At 48.8% G+C, this 12,237-nt stretch overlaps 1 long non-coding RNA gene across 1 annotated transcript; it reads right to left on the reverse strand.

Moving 5' to 3' along the window:
• Positions 1–364: 364 nt before the first annotated feature.
• LOC105474595 (uncharacterized) lies at positions 365–10,380 on the reverse strand. The gene is made up of 4 exons (XR_982841.2): positions 10,190–10,380; positions 9,831–10,055; positions 7,983–8,109; positions 365–472 (listed from the first exon to the last, which is right to left on the reverse strand). It is a non-coding gene; the product is annotated as an uncharacterized lncRNA (long non-coding RNA).
• Positions 10,381–12,237: the final 1,857 nt, after the last annotated feature.

Here is a 12,237-nt window from a genome sequence, read left to right on the forward strand (position 1 = left end):
ACGGGACTGAGCCTTCAAGGGCAGCATCTTTGTTGCTGTTCTGATCTGTACTTTTTAATTCTAGTTAAAATAAGGAACTGCAAGCCAACATATTATGGAAGACCCAGGGAAGCCTCTCCGGCATCTGCCTAACCCAGCAGGAGCTTAAAGGGAATGATCCAGTCCTCAAATTTATGGACTAAATCATTTATCCAGTTGCACTCAACACATTCCTACTGTGTGAACAGTCCTGCGGGTTAAGAGATTTCAGATCCTTATGCCTGAGAAACTTACAAACTCCTTAGGGAGGTGGGAAACTTCAGCTGGACAAGATGACTGTACACCTCGCCCCCACGGAAATCTCACCTTCAGACACTGGAGAAGTGCAGTGGCCATTTGGAGCATCTGTTCTTCCTCCCTCCGTTGGTCTTTGGGTCACACACACCCCAGAGAACAACTTCCTTCTGCCAGTCAGCCATCTTACCCCATGCACCTAGAGAGTGAGGAGAATGTGAGTGGGTGCGGGGCTGCAAGGCAAGCAACCTGACTCCGAAGACAGGTCCAGCCAGGGAGAGCTGGTTCTGCGGCCAGACAGAGGCAACCAGATGCTGGGGTTGGTGGTTAGGAGCTTCGCAGGGAGCCCATGAAAAAAGCTCTGTGAAATTGTACGGAATAAATGAACACGTGAATGAGTAAATGAACCTGGAATCTACTCTATATCTGCCCACGGTCCCAAAGTATTACCCAACTCCATCCTCATTCTCTTGTGCTGTATGCTTTAATCCAGATGGCTCAGGCTCTAGAAACAGTTCTAGACACCTCTTGCATCTGAGTGCATCCTCAGACTCCTTTCCTAAGAGACTTCCTAAGAGACTTTATAGAGCAGAGGATTCTAGAAGCAAGGTCTTGTGGGATTCTCCCTCTTTTAATCTCTCAACAAAGATAGGCAGAGGAATTTATTATTATCCATTTAAGTTGATTGGTGTCCAAGACAATCCAGCAATGAGTGCACTAATGTTTAGGTAGAGTCTTTTAATGTGAGCTCAAAGCACTTGGGAAAACTTTTATATTCATAGTGTTCAAGTGAAGCAAGTAGATGTCAAGAATTATTATCCCATTTAATAGGTGGAAAATCTGAGGCCCTCATTCATAAAGTGAGTCAAGAATACAGCTTGGGAGAGATGCCAAGTCTTTCTCTGCCTGCACAAGTAGGCGAGATACCACGCGAATGTCTCTGTAACATGGGTTTTGGCATATTTGCCTTCTCTGAAGTCGGCTCTCCCTGGTCAGGGTCCCTGCAGGAGCCAGACAGTGGGGAGTGGGTGCAAAGACATCTATACCTTTGCCATGTCAGTCCCTGGGAGTGAAGATGGTGGGCTGCTCTCTGGGGGGCCTCTGCAGCTGTGCTCCTGCACTGTCTAGAGTTTCTTGGCAATTCATATTTCTTGTACACTCTTCATTCTTGCCCTCTTCCTCTTGGGACACAGGGACGTACCTCACCTTCCCCAGTGAGTCCCACACCAGCTTATTCTTTTCTGCTGCATCTCCTGGGAATTCGCAGTGTCTTCAGCCTCAGGGTGTCCATTCCTGAGCTGACCACTCACCTTCCTCGTTGCCTTCTTTGGTCATCCACATGGCTATGCCTATGGCTACGCTCAGAGTCACACATAACTGTCTCACTACAAAAATATTGGGCCCAGAGGTCTCCCTCTCTGACTACTAACTCTTCTGCCACTTGCCAAGTACTCTTTCTGACTTCATCCATCCTGTACTCCACTGCAGGCCCATGGCCCACCATTTCAATACTGCTTCCTCGAGCCTATGAACCCCCTCCTACATCTCCTAGAGTCTTCACTGAACATTATGTCAATTCTCAGCCTCAGCTCTAAATGCTCATGGTTTCCAAAAACATATCTACAACCCACCATAGGTCTTGAGCACCAAAGTCTGATGTCCAGTTGCCCAGTGGACAGACATCTCCACTGGGAGATCTCATAAGCACTAAAAACCTCAATTTACTGAAACCTGAATTTATATTTCTCTCCCCAAATGTGCTCCATTTCCATGTTCCCTTTCTCAACATCCATCCAGTGGAGAGGTTGCTTAAGCCCAAGTCCAGAGCCACACTTGGCACGCTCATCTTTCTGATCCCCCCACTGCCATCGGCCACCCCGGTGCTTGTCAGTTTGCCCACACTCTCCCTCTCCACAGCCCCTTTCCTAGTTCAGACCTTCTGTCTCCCTTGTTGGGATCATATCAGCCTCTTCTCCACTTGCCTCTGGCTCTGGGCTTATGCCTTCAACTGATTCTCCAAACTGTAGCAAGAGGGATGCCACAAATCACAGATTGGATCCATCTCTCCTTAAAGCCCTGCAGCAGCTTCCTGTGGCCCTCAGGATAGAATTCAAACACTTCCAGGATCTGGACATCTCCTGCCCCTCCGCAGCCCTGCCTCGCCCTGCATTCCAGCCCCAACAAACCACGGTCAGTCCCTTCCATGGTTTTGGGTCTCCTGTCTGGGAACTTCGCACCTGCTGTTCTCTCTGCTTGAACTCTCACTTTCACCCACACAACCTGACTCACTCCTCACTCTCCTGCATGTCTCAGCTTGGAAGTCACCTCTTCCAGAAAGCCTTCCCCGACCCTCTGGTCCAGGTTAGATCCCCCACCTGGATTCCCACAGCACCGTGTGATTCCCCTACCACAACCCTAGTCATGCCCTTTAGCGAACAGCCAACAGTTATTACGCGCCTGCTCTGTTAGGCTGTTTCTTGGGACTTTATAAGAATGATCACATTTAATCCTATGAAGTAGGTATTGCTATTATCCTATTTTTTAGATGGACAAACTGGGGCAAGAGCAGTCGCACACACATAGAGTCAGTAAGTGGTAAATTTGGGATAGAAACCAAGACAATCTGACTCATGATGTTACACCGTGTGTTAGAATTCGCCTTGAAAAAAAGACACAAGCTTGTGCCCTGTGCCAAGAAAGTTTCTGATGATGGTGGTGGTGGTGGTAGGATTTAATCAGTTGGCAGAAGTCTGTACTTCTAACAATCTCTGATTCTAATGGGCAGGACCCATGTCCATTTCTCTTTATTGCAATTGTATTATGTTTCTTACCTTCACTCTGCAACAAGCTTGGTGAAGACAGAGAATATGTATCTGAGGTCCTTCATCTCCCCTCAGTTCCTAGACCAGCACTGGCCCATAGTCAACCCTCCATAAGGGTAGAGGGAAAAAGTAAGTGGCTTTTATCCTGTGCTTTCTGAACTCCTGGGATGCTAGAAAGAACCAGATAACCTTGTCCACTGAACCCACAAATTCACGCTCTTCATCCCTCCCTCACTCCACTTCCTTCCCAGTAGTTGTTGGAGTTTTTGAATTTTCCCTCTGTGAGCCCTTGCCCTCTCCTGCCATGTTCTCAGCAAAGGCCCTGGCCTCCAGGTCCGTGAGAACAGGATTCCCTATAGCAAGAGCTCTTCCCTAGCCTCCTCCACTTCCAAAGGGGCTGGAATCTTCACCCCTTGATCCCTTCCCTTTGTAGAGCACAGAGGAGGTGGAGGCCTCCCCCTGTCCTGGGCTCCCCTTCCCCAAGTTCCTGGAGGGCGCCCTTGGGCCACTGTTGTAACCACATGGTGACTTGCTTGTTCTCATCCTTCATGACCCACCCTCCTCCCATGCCCCACTTTGTTAATTTCACTCTCCTCTCAAAACTTTTCACAGTGCCATTGATGGGGTATAAATGCAGTTGGGCATCGAGGCTCCCACAGACAGACCCAAACCTGTCTTCCAATGTTAACTTCTTTTCTCTCCTCCTCTTCAAATAGGTCTCTTCCTTACAAATTTCTGCCATTCCTTTCTCTCTCTGCCTTGCCTCTTCCTTTTCTCCCGGCCACAGCCTTACCCAACCTCCCTGCCCAGCTCGGACTCAGCTTTCCTAGGAGGCTACCAGACAGTTCGGTGGGCTCTCATTTCTTTGAGTGTATTCAGCAGTTGGCTGATGCTGCATCTCCAGCACTTGCCCTAGATTGTTTTATCTCCCTAATGGCCTGTAAACCCCTTGAGGGCAGAATCTGGCCTTTGTACTCTAAAAAGGTCTTCACACTAGAGAATGCTCCACACATGTGTGATGCTTAAGGGAGTCCCATCCTTCATCAGAGATTCCCACCGATGCCAGCTCGTAGCTCGTCAGGACGTGTCCCAGATGGTGTCTGGGAGTAGCCTATGCAAAGCAGGAGTTTTGCCCCAAAGTCTTCCTGTTTATTGCACTGGGCTGGCTGCAAGACATTGAGGATGCTGTCCCAGGGGCCAACAGGGTGACTGTCACAGGCACCATGATGGCTGTGTCTGGGTGCTCGCCAGTGTGACTCCAAGAAGAGGCCGGGAGCCAGAGCTGCATGCCTCTGTCAGCACCAGCCTCCTAAAAACACTCGACTTTCTCCAAGCATGGATTGTCTGAGCTCCACTCCTGCTCCCCAAAGAGGCCAGGGAACAAGTCAGACAGGGGACAAGTCAGACAGGCTCAGCTGTGGGAGGCTGGAGCAAAAAGACCAATAAAACTGACTTTATTTGTAATGTTCCCATGTTTGTGATTTTGCTATTTCTACTCTGTTTCCTCGGAGCAATGAAACAAGGAAAAGGAACAAAAAATAACAAACGCCAGCTCTGAGTACACATGAACTTTAAGGCCTCCCTCCGGCTCCCTCTCTTCCTCCTTCCTCACCAGGTTTGCCTGGCTGACCCTTCCAGCCAGTGAATTCCTTTCCCAGATTGAGTGTTTTCCATTTTAATTTTTATGGCATTTCCCTGGATTAATGGTTAACACATTCATTTTCTCCCCTCCACCCTCCATTATCGAAGAGTGCTTTGAATAACCATTAACTCTCTGGTTAACCGAAAGAAACACGTTAATCATCTACAAGTCCCGGGGCCGGAAAATTATTCTTCCTAACCTTCTCCCAATGGCAAGAGAACCCCTGTCCCTGAGCAGCTCACCTTCAGCCACACCTGGGTCTAGAAGCTTGCAAAATCCCTCTGGTAATCTTGTTACAAGGACTTATTAGTAAACTGAGGTCATAAACTGCTGAATGGCTAAGTGCTGTGCTTTTCAACCCAGCCACCACTGGTTGCTCTAGGACCCTATAAAGAGACCAGGCTGGGCTGCTTCTCCCTTCTTCTTCTTCTTCTTCTTTTTTTTTTTTAATTGTTTTGCCAGTAAAGTCTCATCTATTGTACATTCCTTGTTACTGGGAAACTCAAGTGGCTGTACAGGCTGTTCTTGGAGCCACAGTTAAAAGTGCTTTGACCCAAACACACATGTGGCGTCATCCTGAGCTCTGTTTGCGCGGGGCCGGGACACCAGCCTAGGAAACCTCTCCCTGCTGTAGCAACTGAGTGTGGCCAGGATTGAGGGACCACGGGGGTGGCTTTGAATGCAGCAATCCAAGTCTCCTTTTCAGGGAGGGTGACCTCTTTCTGAAGTTCAGTGGATGGCCCTCTTCCAGGGATAGGGAGACAGGAGGAGGAGGAAGAAGAAAAGGAGGAGGAAAGTTCTCAACAGCCCCCCACCCCCAACCCATCCAGGAAAGAGGACTGCAGTCCCCAAGACCAGCTGGAGGAGTGGCGTGTGCACGGTGTGCCCGCAGGGTAGAGCGCGCCATCTTGGAGAGATGCCCCTTTCATTCACAAAGCGGATCTGTTGCCGAGCCCAGAGCCCCGGGGAGAGCAGGGCTGCGCCCAAGTGCTTGCAGGGTTTGGCTTGCACGCCCTCTCCCTTAAAGAAGACCAAGACGGAAGGGAGAGGCTGTGCTTCAGAGGGGAGCCTCAGGCACTGCTAGACTTATTAGGAAAGATATTGCTGGGGTCTTGGCAAGCCGTGGGTGCAGCGCTCCCCATCGGCATTCCGGTGCGGCTGGTTACTGTCACCCTGCCTCCTCCCCGCCGGCCTGTGAGCCTCTCTGTTCCAGATCCAAACATTTCCACATTAGGCAGCCTGCATCTATCTGCATTTCCCCGGCAGTGGAGGGAAAGGCGCCTCTGTGACCCGGGATGACGGGTGAAGGAGACTTGCCCTCCTCCCACACAGGTGCACTTGCTCTTTTCTGGGTTAGCCTTATGGTCTGGTGTCCAGGCACTGGGCAACATTTAGCAAGCATTCCTCAGTGTTCTGTTTGGTAGTTAATGCTATTGACACAGACGCCTTTGAGAGCACGTGGGAGAAGTTGCTGCCTCCGTTTCCCCCTGCGTTACAGCGCCTGGCACAGTCTGCTGCCCCCTCAGAAGTGGTGGGCGACTTTATCTCCTCTTTCATCCCTAGCCCTCTTCCTTGAAGCTGTCCTGACCTCTCTTCTGGACCCCGGAACGTGAGCAGAGGTTATTACTCAGTATATACACACACTGCATCTAGACCCGTGCATGTCTTCTTGGTGTCAATGACACACCACATTTCAAAGACTTCATGAAAAAGAACGTGAGGTATCTCACAGTGACACGATAAAGCTTTGGACAACGTGGGTTAAGATAAAAATAGGTCATTACAATTAATCGTATCTCCATCTTTTGACCCTTCAGTGGCTCCTGAAATCCGTCACACATGTGGCTTGCAAGTATTTTTGTCGGACAACTGTTGTAGATTGTCCCATGGTGAAACAGTTCCCTCTGGGCCTACAGGACTGCTGTAGAAGGGTCCTGAGGTCCTGTGCCTCCCTACTTTGCAGGTGGTTGCAAACTTCTGTGCCTACTGCTTCCTCTCACTGGATGTTTCCTTCCTGCCCTCCTTCCTGAGGAACCCCTAGTCCCTGGTCAGGATGCAGAGCTGGAGTCTCCTCTCCAGGAAGCGTTCACATTGTTGCCAACATGACCCCCTGCACAAATGCAGCATTAGGCATTGTTGGTCTGCCTGGCTGTCCCTGGGCTATGCTGTCCCTGAGGGCAGTTTTTGTGTCTAATCCCCAGAGAACGCACGCTTATCCAGACGTTAGTAAGCGACCCTAAGGGGTGGAGCAGTCAGACTCCGGTTTTATTTATTTTTCCCCTGCAAGGAGCAATCAATTATTAACAGAAGTCATGATACTTTGGTTGCTGTTATCAGCACATGAAAATATCAACCAAGGCTGGGTTTCAGAACTGCCTGGTACTATTCAAAGGAAATTGTTTAGTAATTCTTATTTTATTAAGAGCACTAGTATATTCAGATCAAGTAAAATTTCACATATAACAGGTTCATTCTTCTATATGAAATGTTTGTGGGAAATCTATCATGCATCAGGTGATCTCAGAAGGTGGAAAGGTGTACATGTCAACCTCAAAGGCTGCAGTGTCCAACATGGCACACAGCTTGTGTGGCTCTTAGCACCTGAAGCACGTCCACAGTGAGATGTGCTGAAAATGTAATATATACCCAGATTTGGAAGACTTCGTAAAATATCTCACTAGCAATTTTTTTATATTGATTGCATGAGGAAGTGATACTATTTCGGGTTGGTTAAGTTAAATATATTATTAAAATTCATCTCACCTGTTTCTTTTTAAAAGTGGCTTCTAGAGAATTTTAATTGACATGTAGCTCACACTATATTTCTATAAGACAGTGCTGTTCTAAGGCGATTATGCTTTGTTTGTTTTGAGACACTCATAGGTGTATGTGAGCATTTCAACCGGGTTTATAACAGCTTAGGAAACTGGGAACTTTGACTCAGAACTTTCCCGCCAAGCGACAAAACATCCGTCCAGTGATAAAATTTTAATTCTAGTTCCTCCAGCTAGATCTTGCCTGGAGGACCTAAGTTGACTTCCTCTCTCCAGAAATGGCCCCACTGGCATTCTGGGGGAACTCCTGCATTCTGCAGGGACTTGCCAGGTAGTAATTACAGGTGTGTAGAGACCCTCCTGCTTCATACACTCACTCATCATTATTTACTTTTGCCAGGCACCAGTGGCGTGATGTGAGCTCCGCTGAAAGAAGAGAAGACTCAGCAAGCACATCACCTTGAAGCTGACCTGTCAGCCAGATTTCACAGCACCTGCCTGTTCCAGCCTGAGGGGCTGCGATGCATTCCTTGGGAAAGAGCGCTGCAGATTCCGTCTCCAGGCCACAGTCCAAATCCTTGCTCTTCTCTCGAAGGTTCTGGAAGACAGAATGGAGGCATCTACAGAGCAAGAGACATGTTTTCTACCTGAATTGGCTTTTCTGACACCTTCAAACCATCTCTAAGAAATTGATTTTTTAACATACACATAGACAGGTAAACATTTAAATCTGTGCCATAATGTACTTGCACTTCGAATCCCCCGGAAGTCCTAAGTCACATGCTTCTCTGCATAGGGGTTCTGTCTGAAGCAGAGACCCCTGGATTGGAGCAGTGGGAAGAATCCTGATGAATCAAGTGTTCCTGCCTGTTTACATTAACTGGGCCCCCCGCCTGCCCACCCCACATGCTGAATACTGCTGGGGAGAAGAGAAGAAACGTTTATTAAAGGCAAGGAAAAATTAGGGCCTTTTCATTGAGGTCAGAAGATTTTTGAGGTTGGATCGGCTGGCCAGGTGCATGGCCAATTTTCTTGGCTCCTTAGAAGCAGCAAAGTATTTGAAAAATAATGGAGCCCTTAGTCCTACCAGTAAAAACCCATTTATCTTGGGAATTTTTAAAAAAGTGCTGGCGATGGAAAATTTCCGATGAGATGCATTTCTTCCTGCCTGAATGTCTCGAATGCCTGCTGGATTCGTCTCCCCGTTAAGACACTCACACTTGCAAATCTGTGCTTTTCAAGGTGGGGAGATGAAAATAAAAAGTCTGTGAGATGTATTTCTGGGAGGCCCGAAAACAGGAAGCAAATTGGAACCACAGCATGTGGGGCACGGATGCTGGATTCTGGGGGATGTTTGCTTATTTGGAAAGGCTGCAAACATTCCATCCTACCCACTGCTAGGAGCTCTGCACTTTGCTAACGTCCCATGGAAACCGACGTTCTCTTTGGGACTCGACAGGACTGGCTTATTTTTCTCAGCTTAAATTGTTTTTATATGGTTATCCTCAGTCCTTTTTTCAGTTTTGGGATATTTTCATACTTTTTATTTTTAAAAAACCCCAGGACATCTTGATTTTGAAAAGGTACATTCACCCAAATAAGGTGCCCAGAGCATAGACAAGGCTGCCTCAATATTTCATGTGTCAACAGCCAATGCCCCCGGTATGTGCAGAAAAGCCTGAGAACAAGAAAGGAAGAAAAAGGTCCGGTCCTTACTCTGTGGGTGTTTAAGCATCTCTCAGCCCCCTCCTCTGACTTCTCAACTATGTTCACCTCTGTGGCCTCGAATGGAGAGAACTGGGGTTATAGAAGAGGATATTAGGTATGCCGGCTATAGAATGAGGAAGGCATTTCAGGATGCGCTTGGGGAGGACATGGAATGAATGGCAAAGGGGATGTTTGTCCGTGAGGGTGGTCCCCGATCTCTGGGTGAGGGACGTCTGTGCAGCTCCCTTCACGGCCTCTCATGGCCCACACAATAGGCAGTGTTTTCCACACACAGCCCCTGGACAAAGTCACAGAGTGGTGTTGGTATCATTTGATAGGAGGGGTCCTAAGGGACATTCTAGGAAGTTCTTCATCCGCTTAGGAAGGTGCAGGCTCTGCAGCCATTAAACACAGTCTACCAGTCAGAGAAGCCCAAAAGCTGCTGCTCCCGCTGTTCTGCGTGGTGTGGGAAACTATGGCATGGGCACAACTTGGGGAGCTCTCTTTGATCTCGTTTGTCTGCATTGCCCATACCCTTCGAGTCACCGAGTGTCATCGTTCTCCCCTGGGTTGTCTCTGTCTTCCTTCCTTTTCTGTCCCCATGACTCTTACCTGTGTCCAAAACTACGGCGTTTCAGGTGAAAGAGCCAGTCTGCAGGAGCTGCTTCGAGGAAAGCCTTGCAAGACTGCCGTCTTGAACTTGGTGCTCAAGCTCCCCTCTGGCTTCACAACTTGCATGGTTGCCTGGGTCAGAAACAGGTTCTCCAGGAACCTTGGTGTTGCATTCAGTCCATAGGCCTTGGAAGACACTCAGTGGCTGACTATTAGATCATCTGCCTGTCATTTTGGGGATGTGAAGGCTGAGACTCAGAGAGGTCAGGCAACATGTCTGAGGTCATTGAGCCAATTAGTGGCAGACCCAGAGTTGTCACCCAGATTTCCCGACTCCCCATTCATTCCCCAGAACCTACCCATGCGGAAAGTTCTGCCAGGCTGTTCTCCATCACCAGTGGAGAGACATTGGCTTGAGCACTCGGTTTGGTTTTGAAGTTAACTTATTCAGACACACTTGAGCATGCAGTGAGTCGCTGACTGGGTTCGTTCCCAGACCTGTGGACTCAGTGCATCACCTCACCAAGCCTCCTGCACACTCAGCTTCTGCCCTGGACAACTGCGCGTTTTGAGAAGCTGGAGGAAATTGTTTGGCATAGTGTTCTAGGCCAGCAGTCATGCGATCCTGAGCTAGGCCTGGCTCCTATAGGCTGGTGAGAGCCAAGTGTTCACTGTTCAGGAATGTTTTGAGTTGGTTAACTATTGGTAGCTTGAAAGTGGCCATGGCAGGGGTATTTATATCGTAGAAACTGGTACATGTTGCAAACTGCGGTTTCATGTCTCACCCTCCAGAGATGTGATTTCCTAACTCACTACTGATTCTAAGGTAGGACCCCAGCTTAGGAAGGCACTTGCAGGCAAGACTGTTGTGTGGTCATTAGAAAGTGGAGAATGGCCCCATCAGATGCAAAGGAGACTATCACATTTGGAAAAAAATTCTGCCTATTGCGCAAGAGGTAAGAGTCACTGAGACATCCCAGGTGAGTTCCAGAGAAGGGCAGAGCTGTCCAGCTTTATCAGTGGCAGTGAAGGATGGAAGGGGCCCTGATGGTCATCTTGGGACAGCTTCTTAGGGTCACCCAGGAGCCCATGAGCCAGGTATGCCACTCTGGGGTGGGACAGAAACCCCTGTAAAGAGCAGGCAGGCACTCAGTCACCCAGGACCCTCCCCAACACTCCCATTCCCTGCAATCTATCAGCACATCCTATCAATCCCGTCCCCAGTAGACATCTGATCGCGCCTTCTCTCCCCTGCGACCGCCGCGACCCAAGTCCAGGTTCCTGCTACATCCTTCCTAAAAGGCCTTCCCCTGCACACTTGCCTACCTCAAATCAACTGTCCCCACATAGCTGCAAAAGTGGTCATCTGAGAAGGAGGAGGAAGAGGGGGAGAAGAAGGAAGAGATGAAGAAGGAGAAAATGAAGAAAAAGAAGAGGAGGAAGAAGAAGAAGGAGGAAGAAGGGGGAAAAGAGGAGGAGATTATGTTATGTCACCCCTTCACCCTTCCCCTGCACACACACACAGACACACACACACACAGACACACACACACACACACACACCACAAAAACCCTTCAAGAGCTTCCCATTGTACTTAGAATAAAATCCATGCTTGAGTAAACTCTGCATGATCTGGCCCCTGCAAACCTCTCCAGCCTCCTCTTGCGGGAGCCTCTGTGCTCACAACACTCCTGCCACCCTGGTCTTCTTTCAGGTCCTCGGATGCTGGCTAAGCTCTTCGTTGCCGCAGGACCTTTGCACCTGGTCGTCTGGCTCAGCTTGAGTGTAACCTCACAGGGCCATTTCCTGCTCACCTGGTGAAAAGTCAGGCCTCGTCTGTTCTCTGCTTTAGCTCCTAAATTTCCTTATGACATTTATTTCAGTCCGCAGTTCTTTTATTTACTTGTCTGCTTACCTTTTGTTATAATCTTTTTTTATACTTCCCCCAACTTCAACAGATGCTCCATGGAGAAATGGGTTAACCAGTGCCTTGCCAGTGCCTGGTATATAGTGGTGCCCAGATAAAGATTTGATGAGTGGGCTGGGCGCAGTGGCTCAAGCCTGTAATCTCAGCACTTTGGGAGGCGAAGGCGGGTGGATCACCTGAGGTCAGGAGTTCAAGACCCACCCTGGGCAGCATGGCGAAACCCCATCTCTACTAAAAGTACAAAAGTTAGCTGAGTGTGGTGGTTGCGTGCCTGTAATCCCAGCTACTCTGGGAGGCTGAGGCAGGAGAATCACTTGAACCTGGGAGACACGGATTGCAGTGAGCTGAGATCGCACCACTGCACTCCAGCCTGGGAGACAGAGTGAGACTCTGTCTCAGGAAAAAAAAAAAAAAAAAAGTTGATGAGTGGTTCATTCTACTGCCACCACCTATGGGAAGACAACTCAGGAATGTTGAAA

The sequence above is a fragment of the Macaca nemestrina genome, chromosome 1 (assembly GCF_043159975.1).
Source record: "Macaca nemestrina isolate mMacNem1 chromosome 1, mMacNem.hap1, whole genome shotgun sequence".
Lineage (NCBI taxonomy): Eukaryota > Metazoa > Chordata > Mammalia > Primates > Cercopithecidae > Macaca > Macaca nemestrina.